A 16574-nucleotide genomic window follows, 5' to 3' on the forward strand; every position below is an offset into this window, starting at 1 on the left:
CTAACCGACTGAGCCACCCAGGCGCCCCCGTTCATTTTCCTTATTGGTCTTGGTAATGGGTAAGCAGTTCATTATAAGAAAATACTGTCTTTAAAAAAAAAAGAAAAAGAAAAGACTGTCATTTCATTATCTATTCCCCCATTCAGGGACAGTTGGGTTGCCTCTGGTCTTTTTGCTTTTATGTCTTTTCATGTTTCTCGGTGCACCTGTGGAAGAGTTCTTGAGGGTGCAGGGTCAAGGTGGATCAGTGTAAGACTGGAAAAGGGAGTGTTTGCCAATATGAAGACACTCTCCTGTTATATAGGAGTGAAAACACTGCTGAGGGCCCAAAAGCAAAGACTTGCCTGGATGACTTTGCTCAGGAAAAGTGTTGGGTCATGATAACTGAAGTAGAGACTATGAAGGAAGGGGACCAAAAGGCCTGGAGAGATGGGCCCTCTTGCTGAGATTTGCTAAGACAGGGAAACCACCAGCTGATGCTGTTTCTTGAGGGGCCCTGTAGGAGACCCTGTTTACCAAGATAATAAGGAATGTGCTGGTTAGGGGAGCACAGACATGGCTGAGAAGCTCAGTGGAGGTTATCTTCTTGGGCCAGGGCTGATGGGAGGAGATGTTGTTCTAGAATAGGGGTCCCTAGGAGCCAAAGTGATGCCAGCTGACAACATTTAACTCTCCAAAGCCAGGTGAATGTAATGACCAGAAGGGAGCAGAGTTGGAATGGCCTTCATCCACAGAGGTCTATAAAGATGTTTAATAGAGGATGTTGGTCCTAGGACAAGAGAGATAGATGTTATTCAATATATAAAATCAAAGGACCTCAACAATAAGTGAAAAGAAGGCTGAGGTCAGTCGCCACAATGGAAAGTCAGAGCCCCTTTCTCTGTTTCTGGACTTGAAATGCCCTTAGACTTAAAAAAATATCAGCTGACAGGGAGGCCACGTTTCCTTAAAGGATCCCGAAACATCATGGTATCTGAATAAAGTAATGATTTGCCTAGTCCTTCCCTTAAAGCATTTACTTGGGTAATCGTATGCTGAGGAAAGTGGCACACTCACCTCTTTGGGAGACTATTGGAGACAAGACCGAGTTGAGTTGTTTCCTGCCTTCCTGGACCTGGGTTAGAGTAGGGGCACATTGAGATTAGGTGGTAAATGGAGTCCTAGTTTAGGTCCATCTCACAGTGGGTCCACAAAGTGCACAGACTCACCTAGTGGTTACTTCCTGGATTCCTGAATGTATGATAGGAACGAAGCACCTGCTAGTATTTGGAACTCACACTTGTCTCTTGAATTTTAGAGGAAGAGTTATTGTAGCCGAAAAAGCTAATTAGTATCCCCTAAAATCATGAGGGGAATGACGACCCCTGTCATCCTCAGATACAGAGAATGCAGGAATAGTGATCCTCATCATATCCTCTCCTTTGCCACTCTAGTCCCTACAAAAATAGTTGGGTCAGCACGGATGACGGTGACCTAATGCAAACGTCACCAAGTTTAAATCCCAGCTGCAGTTGTTGGGCCAGATGTGGAATCTATTAAACCAGATGGACAGATTCTGGTATACCAGCTATTGATCTGGCAAATCCTTCCTGATATTTGTTGGAAAATAGGATCAGAGATACTTTGCATCCATTTAAGAATGGACAACAGGATACATTCATTCATGGTCTTGCCTTAGGGCTACATCAATTTCTCTGCTTTCTGTCCCAAGGAAACCGGACCATTTGGACAATGCACAGAAAACCTCACTGGTTCATTGCTTCGATGACATCATGCTAATCAGATGAGCAAGGAGTGGTAGATAATCAGGGTGCTTTGGTAAGGCATATGGGCTCCAGAGGGTGGAAGAAAAATCCTACAAAAAATTCAAGGACCGGCCACATTGGTGCAGTTTTCAGTGGTTCTGTGGTCCAGAACATGACAGGACAGGCTGTTGTGCCTTGTGCTTCCTACCACTGAGAAGAAGCATGGTGCTTGGTAGTTCTCTTCAATTTTAGAGTCAGCATCTTCCACGTTTGAGAAAACTGTTCTGACCCACATGATGTGGGATGTTGCTGGTTTTGAATAGAGTCCAGATTCAAAAAGCAATCTGTAGCGGGTCTAGGATGCATTAGAAGCAGCCCTGAAATTTAGGACATATGACTCAGAAGATCTTCAGTATGCCAGAAGTCTTTGTCACTGATAAAGATATCTTTTGGAGCCTTTAACAAGTCTTAGAAGGAGGTTAGAGATTCCTAAGATTCTGCAGCAAGCACACACTATCTAGAGCAGAGGACATTTCTACTTATTTGAAAAGGGGCTCCCTGATGTGCTTCTGGGTCCTGGTAAAGACAGAGTCCAACAATGTGACCCCAAATGATCGTGAAGCCAAAACTTTCCATCCCGAGTTGGGCATGGTCAGACCCACCAAGTCTTAACATCAGATAGGCCAGCAGGAATCCTTTGTAAAATGGCGAAGGTACATCTGGTATTGAGGTGGAGAAAGTCCAGAGGCACATGTAAGTTTCATGTCATCTACCACTCAAAAATTTTTTTATAGGAAACATGTTTATTATTAATCATTGCAATTGAAAGATACTCATTCTTTCTAAGGGCTGGTCCAAACACCGTCTTCTCAGCTCACACCTGTGGCATTCACTGGGAGTGGTCCACAGGGTGGACGTTCCCTGTGCTCAACTTATAGTAAAAGGCTTAGGTTCAGTTCATAGATGGATTGGCACAGTAGGATGGGGCACTCGGAGAGTGGGCCGCTGCTGTGCTGGAGTAGCACTCAGGAGTGGAGCTGAAGAATGGTGAAGAAAAATCCTCTGAATAGACAGAGCTTCAAGCAGTCCACCCGGGCATCTATGCTGTGAGGAGAGCAAAACGAAGAGGAAACGATGTATATGAACTGAAGCGCTTTGCCGATTGGTCAGGGGCTTTGGAGAAGCATGGTTACAAGACTGAAGATATGCAGGTCTGGAGAGGAGGAATGTGGATGACTGTGTGGTCGGGGGCACCAAATGTGAGAATCTTTGCATCATTTGTTAATGGTCTCAAAAGAGCATTCACCATAGAAGAGGCACTAAATTACCAAGTGAACAGAATTGCCTGGCCAGTAAATGCCACCTAGTTCCTGTCCTCAATATAATGATGTGGTGAAATAGGCTCAGAGTACAGCTTGTAGACAGATGCAGGCTACACGTTAGTACAGCATCCTAGACTCCCTGTCACCAAGGATGACCCAGCCACTACCACTGGTGAGTGTCTGATCTGCCATTCACAGAGACAGAGACCAGTGCTGAGCCTCTCATATACTAACAGCCTTTGGAGAGACCACCAATCCCTGGCGGCAAGTTGATTAATCAACCCCCTTTAATCCCAGAAAGGACAATAATTCTCCCTGACTGAGAGCGTCATGTTTCAGTGGCATCGGGTTGCCTTCCTTGTCTATAGAACTTTGAACAGAACCATTATCCAATATTTCACAGAATGTCTTGTCTATAGATATGGGATTCTTTTTGATATTGTCTTGGACTAAGGGATTCATTTGACAGCAAAGTAGGTGTGATGACGGGCACAGACCATGGGCACATGACTTTAGGTCCTACTGTATTCTGTACCATTCAGAAGTGGCTAGCCCAAAAGGGTGATGGAATGGCCTCTTTTTTTTAATTAAAAAAAATTTTTTTTCCTTAATGTTTTTATTTATTTTTGAGACAGAGAGAGACAGCATGAGTAGGGGAGGGGCAGAGAGAGAGGGAGACACAGAATCAGAAGCAGGCTCCAGGCTCTGAGCCATCAGCACAGACCCCAATGTGGGGCTCGAACTCACAGACTGTGAGATCATGACCTGAGCCGAAGTCGGATGCTCAACCGACTGAGCCACCCAGGCACCCTATCCTCTTGAAGCTGTAGCTAAGGTTCCAACTTGGAGTGGACCTCTGTGAGGCTAGATTACTACGCTGCAGGATGCGTGATATACCTTCAACCAATGACTCTTATGTCCTCAACAGGTAGAATTACTTTTGGCCTAAGAAAAACTGCCTTGCCAGAGATGTAATAAACTCTCACTCCCACCTCCCCCTGCTGGAGCAGCCTATAGCCAAAGATCGAGTAAAACAGGGGCACAAAAATCTGACTCCCTGGGCTGCCTAAAGGTGGGACCAACTGCAGTGCAATTGATGCTGCAGAACTTCTTACAGGATCAGACTGAAGCCAGAGTCTAGGTAAATCACATCTTTTCTACCTTCTTTCCTTGCTTCCCTCACTCCTTTTATCCTGAGAACACTCTCAGTAAATACATGTACCTGAACCCCTGTCTCAAGCCTTTTAAGGGAACTTGACCTAAAAGATACAGTATCTTGGGGAACCTGGGTGGCTCGGTTGGTTCAGCATCCGACTCTTGACTTCAGCTCAGGTCATGATCTCATGGTTTGTGAGATTGAGCCCTGCGTCAGGCTCTGTGCTAACAGCGTGGAGCCTGCTTGGGCTTCTCTCTCTCTCCCTCTCTCTCTGCCCCTCCTCCATGCTCTCTTTCTCTCTCTCAAAATAAATACACTTAAAAAAAGATACAATATCTCGACTGATTTTTCTTTATTATGCCCTCGCCATTGCAAGTCATTAAATTTTTCTCAAATTACCCCATTTGAGTGTGCAGGGATCCTAATATATTTGCTAAGACTTTTTTTTTTAATGCATTGCTGGTGAATTTTATCAAACGTTTTTATAAGATCAAAGGCTTTTTATGAGATAAACATACAATTTTTTCCTTTAATGTATTTAGTAGTGAAATATATGAATGTTTTTTTTAAAAATTAAGCCATCTTGCTGCATTCCTGGAATAAACTCAGTGGTCATGGTATGTTTTAAAAATATATTATGGGCACCTGCATGGCTCAGTCAGTTAAGTGTCTGACTCTTGATTTGGGCTCAGTTCATGATCCCGTGGCTGTGGAATTGAGCCCCTCATTGGGCTCCCCACTGGGTGTGGAATCTACTTACTATTCTCTCTTCCTCTGCCTCTCCCCTCTCCCTTCTCTCTCTCCCTCTCTCTCTCTCAAAAAAAAAAATATGCTCTTGTATTCATTTTGCACATATTTTGCATACAAATTTGCATCTGTGTTCAGGAGTCATATTTTCTTTCTTATGTGTGATTTGGTAATGATGAAGTTACACTAAACTCATAGAATATGTTAGGGAGTTTTCCTGATTTTATATTCTCTGAAACAATTGGTATATTCAACCTTTTGAATCCTTGAATAATTGAATAATTGGTAAAACGTGCCTGTAAAATTTGGGGGCCTGAATTTTCATTGTGGTTAAGATACCTAATTATAGATTATTTTTCTTCAAGGGCTGTATAACTATGCAATATATCTACTTTCAATATTAACATTTTGTTTTTACTTAAGAAATAATTGGTACACGGATGAATGACCCACTTGGGCATATGTTTAAGTCACCATGCTTAAAAAAAAAAAAAGGAAGTAAACGTATCAATGAACAAACCAAAAAGGAAGTTAAGAAAACAGTTTCATTTACAACAGCATCAAAAAAGATAAAATACTTAGGAATTAACTTAACCAAGGAGGCGAAATGCTTGTACACTAAAAACTACAAAATATTGCCGAAAGAAATGAAAGATACCAGTATATGGAAAGACATGCTATATTCATGAATCAGAAGACAAAATATTGTTAAGAGTTCAATAGTACCCAAAGAGACCTACTTATTCAATGCAATCTCTATCAAAACTCTAACGACATTTTTGCAGAAAAAGAAAAAAAACTATCCTAAACTTCATATGGAATCTCAAGAGAGATTTTGGCTAATCCCTAAATAGCCAAAACAGGCTTGGGAAAAGAAAAGAAACAAAACAGAGTTTGAGGCCTGCACTTCCTGATTTGAAAACTTACTATAAAAATACAGGAATCAGAACGTTTAAAGTTTGGCATTGGCTTACAGAAAGTTATATAGATCAATGGAATAGAATAGAGATCCTAGAAATAAACCCTTACATACGGTCAAATTACTTTTGACAAGGATGCCAAGACCATTCAAGGGGTGAAAGGACAGTCTTTTCAACAAATGATGTTGGGAAAACTGGATATCAACATTCAAAAGAATAAAATTGGATCTTTATGCCATATACAAAAAATAAAAACCTAAACGTAAGACCTGAATGTAAGAATTAAAACTATAAAACTCCTAGAAGAAAATAGTGGAAAATCTTCACAGCATTAGATTCGGCAATCATTTTGACAAGTTAACCACATAACTAAGAACTTCTGTGCATCAAAGAACACAACACAATGAAAAGGCAACCCACAAAATGGGAGGCAATATTTGGGAATCATTTATTTGATAAGGGACTAATATCCAGAATATATAAAGAACTCTTACCATTCAACAACAACAAAAAGCCCCACGCCTGATTTAAAAATGCACAAAGGACGTGAATAGACATTTCTCCAAAGAAAATATACAAATGTCCAAGAAACAAATAAAAAAATGCTCAAAATCACTAATCACTGGATATGGGAAAACGAAAGCCACGGTGAGATATTACCTCACACTCATTATATGGCAACTATAAAAACATCACCATCAATAAACAAACAAAGAGTTAACAGGTGTTGGTGAGCATGGGGAGAAATTGGAACCTTTGTGCGCCCTTGGTTGGAATGTAAAATGGTGCAGCTACAATGGGAAACAAAATGGGGATTCCTCCAAAAATTAAAAATGGAAGTACTCTCTGATCCAGCAGTTCCACTTCTGGGTATATACCCCCAAGAAATAGAATTAGGGATTTGAAGAAATATTTGTACATCCTCATTCAGAGCAGCATAGTAGCCAAAAGGTAGAAACAACCTAAATGTCCACTGACAGGTGAATAGAATGAAATGTGGGCCTAAAAAATGAAGTAAATGCCAACACACTTTCCAACGTAGATGAATCTGGAAGACATTATGCTAAGTGAAGTGAGCCAGTCACAAAAAGACAAAAAACTCACACAAACGTATGATCCCGCTTATGGGACGTGCCTTGCTGGTGTAATCCAGTTGGTGAAGACAGAAAGTGGAATGGTGGTCTCCAGGGACCAGAGGGCTGGACGAATGAGGAATTCGTGTATGATGGGTAGAGAGTTTCCGTTTTTCAAGTTGGAAGGACTCCTGGAGATGGTTGGTGGTGATGGCCACACAACAGTGTAAGTGTGCTTAATACGCTGAACCGCACACTTAAAAATGGTGAACGGTGGTAATTTTATGTGTATTTTACCACAGTAAAGAGGAACATAAATGTGTTGAGTTATTGAACTTCTTAATTTCTTAAGAGCTGTGATACGGTGCGTTATTGACCTCAAGTTTTCACTTCCATCTTTATTAATAACTTTTGTCATCTGACTTTACAGTTCCTCCCGAGCAACAGGGCGTATTTCTCTGTCCCTTGTCAAACCCAAGGGATTAGCTGAGCCCCTAGAATCTGCAGATGCATGACAGCAATTATAAATGATTCGTGTTTAAAACCATTGAGTTTTGGTGTGGTGTGGCTTTCAGCAGTTGGCAAGCTCATTGAAGTGGGAACACATTTTGAATTTTAGAACCAGATCTAGAATGCCTATGTACAGTTTAAATAATACTAAGAATACATAAAACAAAGAACATGCATGTATTACCCCAAGAAATAAACATTACTAAATATCTTTCCACATTCCTTTCCCAGAGCTAACTATAATCTTAATTTTTGTTAACCACTTCTTTGCCTCTCTTTGTAATTTTCCCAATTTTCATGTATCTCTAAACAAGAAATGTATTACTTTATTTTTTTAACTTTATATAAATCCGCTTCTTCTGTATGAGCTTGGTTTGGTGCAGAATTATGTTTTTGAGACTCGTCCGTGTGGAGTAGGGCATTTTTTCATTCATTTCTCCCCTCCATTGGTAAGTTATCTTTGCTTTTGTTGGTCGCCTTTGATGATTTAACATGAATACTTAACAGAACCCAAAGTTAGTTAACCAACTTTGTTCTCCTCCCAAATCAAAGAACCTTAGCATGCTTTAACATCAATCTATTTACTCCTAGTTCACATGCTAAAGCTATTCAGTCATTTTGGACTTCGCATATTAAATATCGTATTGGTTCATATAGTCTATGCTTGTGTAACATTTCCCCACTTAATTTCCCTACACTTTATTTACTCACAAAAATTTTGTATATCAGACCTTCTCTCTGTAATCATACCTTTTTTCCTAAAGTCTATTTAAGAGCTGGTTTTGAGGATCTGTTCATGGTAATCATTCTCAGGTGTGTTTTTTTTTTGTTTTGTTTTTTTTTGAAAATGTCTCCATTTGACTTTTTTTTTTTTTTTTACTCTTTTTCTTGAAAGATCGTTTCACTGGTCAGGCAATTCTCAGTTGATATTCACTTTTTTCAGCATTAATACTGAGGATATTAATGTACAGTTTCTGGCTTCTACTTTTGCTGTTGAGAAACAGCTATTCATTTTATTTTCATTCCCTTGTACATTATCTGTCTTTTCTCTCTGGCTTCTTCTAAGGCCTTTTCGTTTTCGTTTTGTTTAGCATAAAATCTCTACAGGCATGCATTTAAAAATTATTCTGCTTGGGATTTGCTGGATTTATTGAATATGTGATATCAATTTTTGAAATTCTCAGACTTAACTTTTCCAAGATTGCCTCACTCCTACTTTCTTTATTTTTGCTTTCTTTTTCTTTTTCTTTTTCTTTCTCTTTTCTTTTTTCTTTTTCTTTTCTTTTCTTTTCTTTTCTCTTTTCTCTTTTCTTTCTTTTCTTCATTTTGCTTTCTAAATCCTGATTCTACAGACTGCCCTTTCGCTCTGCTATGTCACTTAGTCTTTGTTTAATATTTTTCATTTTTCATTTTTTGTCCCTCTAAGGTATATGGTGGGTATTTTATTTAGAACTATCTTCCAGTTTATTTGTTTCTAGTCTGGTGTTTGCTGTTCAATTTTTCATTATGGCAATTAGTATTTTTAGTTAACTGCAATGTTAAAGTGCTTTTGGAGATGTTCTGTTCTTCTTTCTGCTCATTCTTACTCATGGTGTCTTGTTTCCTTGTGTATGTCATCATTTTTGAGTGTGAGCCCATGATATTTGTCATTGCACTATGGGAGTTACTTAATGCCTAATTAATTTGAATAAGTTCATTATCAGAAAGGATTTGTGTTTGTATCTTCCTGGCACTGAAGACTTTTTCAAATTATGTCCACTTAAAATCAGTAGTCTTGGGGCCCCTGGGTAGCTCAGTCAGTTGAGCATCCAACTTGGGCTCAGGTCATGATCTCAAGGTTCACGAGTTCAAGCCCCACATCGGGCTCTGTGCTGACAGCTCGGAATCTGGAGCCTGCTTCGGATTCTGTGTCTCCTCTCTCTCTCTGCCCCTCCCCAGCTTGCACTCTGTCTCTCTCTCTCTCAAAAATAAATAAACAGTATAAAATAAAATAAATCAGAAGTCTCTCACCATTTTTGACAACATGGATGGGCCTAGAGGTTGTTATGCTAAGCGAAATACATCAATCAAAGACAGATACCATATCATTTCACTTATATGCGAAATCTAAAAAACAAAGAATCTTAAATACAGAGAATTGATTGTTGCCAGAGAGTTGGGGGGGGGGGATGGGCGACATAGGTGAAGGGGCTTAAGGGGTACAAACTTCCAGTGATAAAATAAATAAGTCACAGAGATGAAAAGCATAGGGAATATGGTCAACAATATTGTAATCATGTTGTATGGTGACAGATGGTGACTACACTTACCGTGACGAGCATTGAGTAATGAATGGAGTTGCCCAATCGCTATGCTGTGCACCTGAAACTAATACGAGATTGCGTGCCAACTGTCCTTCAATTAAAAAAAAGTCTCCATCTGTGGCTTTTCCAGGCTGTGCAAACCCTTCTGACCTGAAGGCTTATCAGTGGCTATGAGTACCCAGGGAGAATTTTAAAACCTTACCCTAGAACCAGTGCAGAGATCGACCTAGTCTTTGCTTTGTGCTTCTGGGAGGTAGATTTCCTTTTTTCTCACTTCACCCTTTCCTGAGGATCCGGCCTTTCCCTGGGTGTGGGCTGTGTGTGTGTGTGTGCGTGCATGCGTGTGTTCGCGTTTGGGCGGGGGGTGTTCATTGATTTGACTCCTTTTCAGTGGTGCACAAGGCTTGTCTCCTGCGTCCCGAAACGAGACTGTTTAGAGGTTAGGCTGGATCAGCCAGCGGCATTGTCTTGCCTCCTTGAACTTGTGCTTCTCCTATCTTGTTCTTGTGTGAGCTCCCTTAGTTTTCTTACGAGCTTATCCACTCATTTAAAATTTTAGCCTTTATATTTTATCTAAAATTTTTAGGTTTTGTAGCACAAGGGTTTCAGGACTTCTAGTCCACCTAGAAGCAGGACTCTTACTCAATTTCATAACCTGCTCTCGAGCCTTGCATGTATATTTTGCATGGCATGCACTTACACGTACGTTGAGTAAAGGCGTGATTGCTTTTTCCACTGTGTCGCCTATGAATTCCATCTCTCCTTTTGTCCCCGTTTCACATTCCTTTATGTCTGCCCTAGCACCTAGCTTCGCGCTATGCACTTGTTAGGGGCTTGTTGAATGAATAGACAAGCGCCTTGCCTTGTCTGTCTCGTGAGGGGTGTTTTGTAATTTTCTTGGAAACCTGTTCCATGTATTAGTCATCTTTACGTTAAAAAAGCACCTGCTCAATCTACTCAAGGTCTCTTTTCAAAATTGTTAACCTATTTCCTTCTGTTTTGCCCCCCAGTGAATATGGAGAACAATTGATGGACATGTTCTCATTTGGAAAATGATTAAGTTTGTAGACACTAAATGGCATTAGCACGGGGCCTTACTATCTGTCTTCCAGAGCAGGCGACCTCATCCCCCCAGCGGTAGGGAAATCTAGTTCTGTATGAAGTTGGGGGTGGCACAATTAAGGCTTTGTTCTGACAGTTCTAGGTAACTGAACGTTATTCCAATAGAAATGGATTAGTCTGACAGGTGGCTGGCCCCCCCAGACACGCTTGCTGAAACTCCTCCGTGCGTCACTGCCCTCTGGGCACAACATTTCAGGTAACCTGGGCAAAGAGCACAAGCCCCTACGGCTCTGTGGTCAGCCCTTGACGAGAGCTGCGTCCATGTTCTGTGAAATCTGTGACTCCTGTGGCTCACCGCTGTAACTTCCTCCCTTCCTGCCCCTGGCTGCTCTTCTTGGAGGCCTCACGTGGCTGGGCGTGCCTGGCCCCCCAACTCCTCCCCCCAGGGCGAATAGGAACTTGGCCACACAGAGGTGGAGGGAAGAGCCAGCAATTCTCGTTCCTTCTGGAGGAGGCTCCCCCCCCCCCCCCCCCCCCCGCCCCCGCAACTTATTTCCTGGTCATTCATCAGTGAGCATCTGCACGACAATCAGAGCACTGTGTGGGGCCCTCTGCACCCATCGGATGTGCAGGGGGTGCCCATAAAGACCCAGTGCGTGAGACTTCCCTGGGTGAAAAGATGGCTGACTTTTGCCTGTTTGATCAGAGGGCCAACTGAGCCACCAGCGAGGACGAACCTGGTTCCCTCCCCGGTGCTCGGCCAAGCGCTCAGCTCGAAGGGGAATAGGAACAAAGATACGGGCCTTGCCTTCTGGAAGAACACCTCCCCATAGAGCGATTCCTGAGCAGTCATTCATTCATTTCTTCCACAAGTATTTTTTTGAGCACCAACTATGTGCCAGGCACTGCTGTGGGCACTGGGGATACAGCAGTGACTAAAAGAGGCTAAGATCCCGGTCATGAGAAACGTTCCTTCTAGATGGGCACAAACGTGTTTCTTAACCAGACCCTGTTCCTAAATGCCCCAAGGGAGGCTGTTGCTTGAGGAAGCCTGACTGAATTCTTTTGTAAGACAACAGCTCTTTCCTGGCCTGGTGCAATGGCCCTGTTCAAAGGCCCATCTGGCTCTGCGTTGCTTTTGGAAACTTGAGCAACTCAAGGAGGCGGGGTGAGGTGCAAAATGAAAATGCGGGGCCTCTTGGCCTAAGAGCAGGGAGGGGAGGGGGGCCTGGGTGGCTCAGTCGGTTAAGCATCCAACTTCAACTCAGGTCATGATCTCATGGTTCGTGAGTTCGAGCCCCGCATTGGGCTCTGTGCTGACAGCTCAGAGCCCGGAGCCTGCTTGGGATTCTGTGTCTCCCTCTCTTTCTGCCTCTAACCGCCCGCCTCTCAAAAATAAATAAACATTACAAAATGAATGTGGGGGGGGGGGACGGTTTCCTTCCTTCTGTAGTCTTTCTCTCAACCTGTCATGGTGCTTTTTATTTTCTCTTTAATATCTCATTCCCTCAGGCACTGGATACTTGCAGGGTGAACACAGGCCCTCCCAGATGCCCAGGGCCCCGCTGTGTGACTAGGCACATAAATCATGTATATCTTACGCTTATGCCCCTGCCAGGCCTCCACCGTGGGGGGGGGGGGGGTGGCCGGCAGCGGGGGGGGGGGGGTGGTGGTGGGTGGGGGTGGAGGTGGGGTTGGGGGGGGCTGGGACAGCAGGGAGAAGTGGCAGCCAAGGACCTGGAGGCAAGGAGCCAGCAGGGGGCAGGCCTGTGGGGGAGACTTCAACCGGAGCACAGGTTTCACCATCTTGCCAGACTCCCCTCGCGACACGCAAATTCAAAGAGCAAATTGGCAACCATTTCAGTGACTAAGGCACTCCATTACTCAAGTCTACTTATGCTCACATAGGCTTCATGTGATGCACACGCATGTGGAAGGGGCCCTACATCCCAACAGCAAATATTCCATTTCCCAGCTCTCTGGGATACAGCTTATCTAAGGTACTATAACGGTCTTTATAAAGGGCCACATGATTGGGCCCCTTGGAGGCCACAGAGCAGACAGACTATAGAAAAAGTCCAAGATCAGCCCTGTGCATTAGCCCTTATTAACCTCACTTGCTGTGTTGCTGGAAAATTCCATGAAGAATTTAAAAAATTCTTGGCAGTTTATTGGTCTGTGGGGGCGGGGGGGGCGGTCATTAAACCTGGATTTGAACCCAGACCCTCTTCGTCCTGGCTGTGTGAGTCTGGGAAAGTTATGTAAATAAGCCTCTCTTCACTTACCATAAAATGGGTGTGATATTACCTTCTTCAAAGGCTTCTTACAGGATGAAGCGCGCGTTCAGAGGACTTAACACATCACCCGGCATGCAGTAAGGTGTTCAGGAAATGTTAGCTGTTACTATTTTTCGCGTGGAGGGCATTTGGGCTCAGGCAAGAGACTTGGAGAGTTATAGATAGTTTTGGCCGCGCACTTATTTGGCGAGTGTCATTCTTAGCACCCAAAGTAAATGAAAGAGGCCAGGTTTCGTTGGCCGCCAGAGACCCATGTGTTTAGGCTTGACTCATGCCCTTGTAACTGGCCGTTCAGAAAAGGTCTTTGGGGAGGAGGAGGAGAAAACACAAGAGAAGCAATAACCTGTGCATCACATTGCGATCCAGTTAAAACCTGACTTTCTTCTATCGTCAGAAAGGCGTAGACTCAACCTTGGAAATTTCACAAATTCTGAACACAGAACGGTGTTACTCTGAACTGAATTGTGCTGCTTCTTTTACTTGTGTACATCCTTCTGCTCTTGGCCTTTGAAGTCTGAAGTATGAAACTGGGTTATTTATACATTTGATAACCAGGGTTTACGGAGAGCTGCTCCTCAGCCAGGTCACATACCTGGAGATCATATTTCCACACTGGGCTCTCACGGCCTGCTCCTGCACCCGCTTCAGGCTTAGATGGTGCCGATGATAGAATTACCCTTTAAAAAAGTCACGATGGGATAGCAACGAGTTAAAAAAAATACTGCGCCAAAAAGTTCAATGGCATTTTGCTAGTTAGAGAGGAGTTACAAACATAGAAAAACCAGGTCCTCGACAAATATTTGGTGCCATCTAGTGCTGAGTGTTCAAAATTCAGGCTCACTGTCAGACTTTCCAGGTCTTTCTCTCCAACACAATCCTGGAAAGGCTAGGAATATAAGGAGCCACCCTGGCCAGGCAGAACTTGTGCTACAGAACCTCATAGAACCAGAAGCTTCTGAAGAAGCCATGCGGCGCACTCCCCTCTATCTCATGGCCTGAGCGCGTCGTAACCAACCCACGCACAGAGCATCCGTGATAGTTTTACTTGGAAGTCTTAATTTGTTTTGTGTTCCACTTGGCACCTTAACAAGTTGATCGATATACTCTGTTTTGAGATGGGTGAATGTTGTGATTATTAGCCTTGAGTATCCTAATTCTCCACCCAAAACTCTTTTGGGGAAGTGGGCGAATGGGAAGGTAATGGAGAGTGGAAGACCAACATCGAGTTTTATTTCTTCATTTTTACTGTACCGGATGAAACAAAAAAGAATTTGCCCCCAAAGCCCAGTTTTGATCCACGTAGAGGTGAAATTTGCCTTCACTTTGACTTATTCATTTATTTGTGAGAGCGAGAGAGAGAAAGGCAGAGCACAAGCAGGGGAGGGGCAGAGAGAGAGGGAGAGAGAGAATCCCAAGCAGGCTCCGCACTGTCCGCACAGAGCCCGATGTCTTACTGATTTGGATGCCTTCTATTTCTTTTTGTTGTCTGATTGTTGTGTCCCGGACTTACAATACCATGTTGAATAAGAGTGGTGAGAGTGGTCATTCCTGTCATGGTCCTGACCTGAGGGAGAAAGTTCTCAGCTTTTCCCCATTGAGGATGATGCTGGCTGTGGGTTTTTTATAGAAGGCTTCCACTATCTTCAGGTGTGCTCCCTCTAGACCTACTTTGCAGAGGGTTTTTTTTTTTTTTATCATGAATGAATGTTGTACCTTGTCAGATGCTTTTTCTGCATCTATTGGAATGATCTTATGTTCTTGTCCTTTCTCTTATTGATGTGACGTGTCATGTTGATTGTTTTGCGAATATCAAACCCTGCCAGTGTGAATTGTTTGTTCTTGGATCCCTTGGTAAAAATCACTGATTTGGAGCACTTCTGGGGAAGAGACTTGATGTGGAGGTGACTGGATTTAATAATCTGTATTGTTTAACAAGCTCTTGGAACTCCCAACCTCCAAAACCCTTGGCTTTCTTATATTCTCTGTGAAATCTGCTTGCATTTGTTCTATTTTTGTTTGGTGCCTATTTCTTGAAGCAAACTGTCATGCCTTCTCTCTTGTTGACCCTTGACCTATTTAATTTTCCCTTTCCCCAATAAAGCTTATTCCTTATCAGACACCCTACGCCATTGTGAATTCATCCTGGCGGGTGGCGACGTATCTTGCAGGGCAACAGCGAGCGAGGCAAACAAATTGTAGAGCATACGAATCAAGGGTATGAAAAACTCTGTCACCTGCGCCCTCCGTGAATTATTAGGAAAGAGAAGTAAACGGTGACCGAGGGGACGGGGCTCCTTCGGGTCAGGGCCCGGGTCTGTGCAGCTGTGTGGTACCGGGGTCTGCTTACAAAGTAGGTATTCCATGCAGGTTGCGGAATGAGGGTTAATGGAAAGACCACCTGGTCTAACCAAAGGGCATCAGGCTGCGGAAGTGGGGTGGTACTGCTTCAGCTGTTTCTGGTTGGGCGACCTTTTGCAGGTAATTAATCTTTCTGCACCTCAATTGCCTTTTCTGTGACATGAAGGTAATAATCTTAGGGCAGCGCTGCAGAGATTAGAACTAATAACATAGCACCTGGAACATGTGAGCTACTCCACTAGCTATTGGTTAGACCATGACATTTGCAGATTTACGATACCTTTTTATTTTTATGAGCTGACAGAAGATTCACATCATGTAGTAAACTAAGTCCAAGGCTCAGGTTTTACACAGGTGGGGCTGTGACCACAGGTCTATGTGCTTTGATCCCACAACCAGCGTGAGAAGTAGGGGCTGTTATTTTATGGTGGGATGTGGGACCTGAGGTCCTGAGACTCTGAGTGGCATGCCCACAGTCCCTCCGGCAGAGGTATGAGCAGGAATTGAACGCGGGGAGCGTGGCTGCAGGTTCACGGTGCATTCAGTAGCTCTATGAGTTGAAAAAGGATGTGTTCCTTTGTGAAAAATCTCCACTGAACGTGGCAAGACTTACTTCAAGTTAAATTACAGTTAACAAGTGGTTTGGGGATCTGCAAAGAAAACGTGACCCTCAAAGAAACGTGATGCATGAAAAAGCTCATCGTCTGCTCCAGTGTCGCTTGTGTTGTTAACAGTTTGAGGATTTGTGGGTCCTTATATTACTCATGAATGGCAAGGGTGTCCTGGAGTATTTTTATGAAAGATTCAATTGAAGTTACTGAGGTCTTCCAAGGGCTTCTTTGCATTAGCAGGTAATGGTTTAAACTCTTCTCGTGATGTGTTGCGAAAAGCAGATCAACAAATTTGATTGTTTAGGACCTGCTATATAAATGTGAGGCTCATATGCGGGACTATTAGAAAACGTACTGTAAAGATAATCAGTTTCTTCTCCCACACACACAAAAAGAACACAGGAAATTTTTGGAGTTCAACCCTTCCGTTCCGGCAGCTGCCTCTTCTCAGAAAGTTCTAAATACCCGAG

This window comes from Neofelis nebulosa, chromosome 8 (assembly GCF_028018385.1).
Source record: "Neofelis nebulosa isolate mNeoNeb1 chromosome 8, mNeoNeb1.pri, whole genome shotgun sequence".
NCBI lineage: Eukaryota > Metazoa > Chordata > Mammalia > Carnivora > Felidae > Neofelis > Neofelis nebulosa.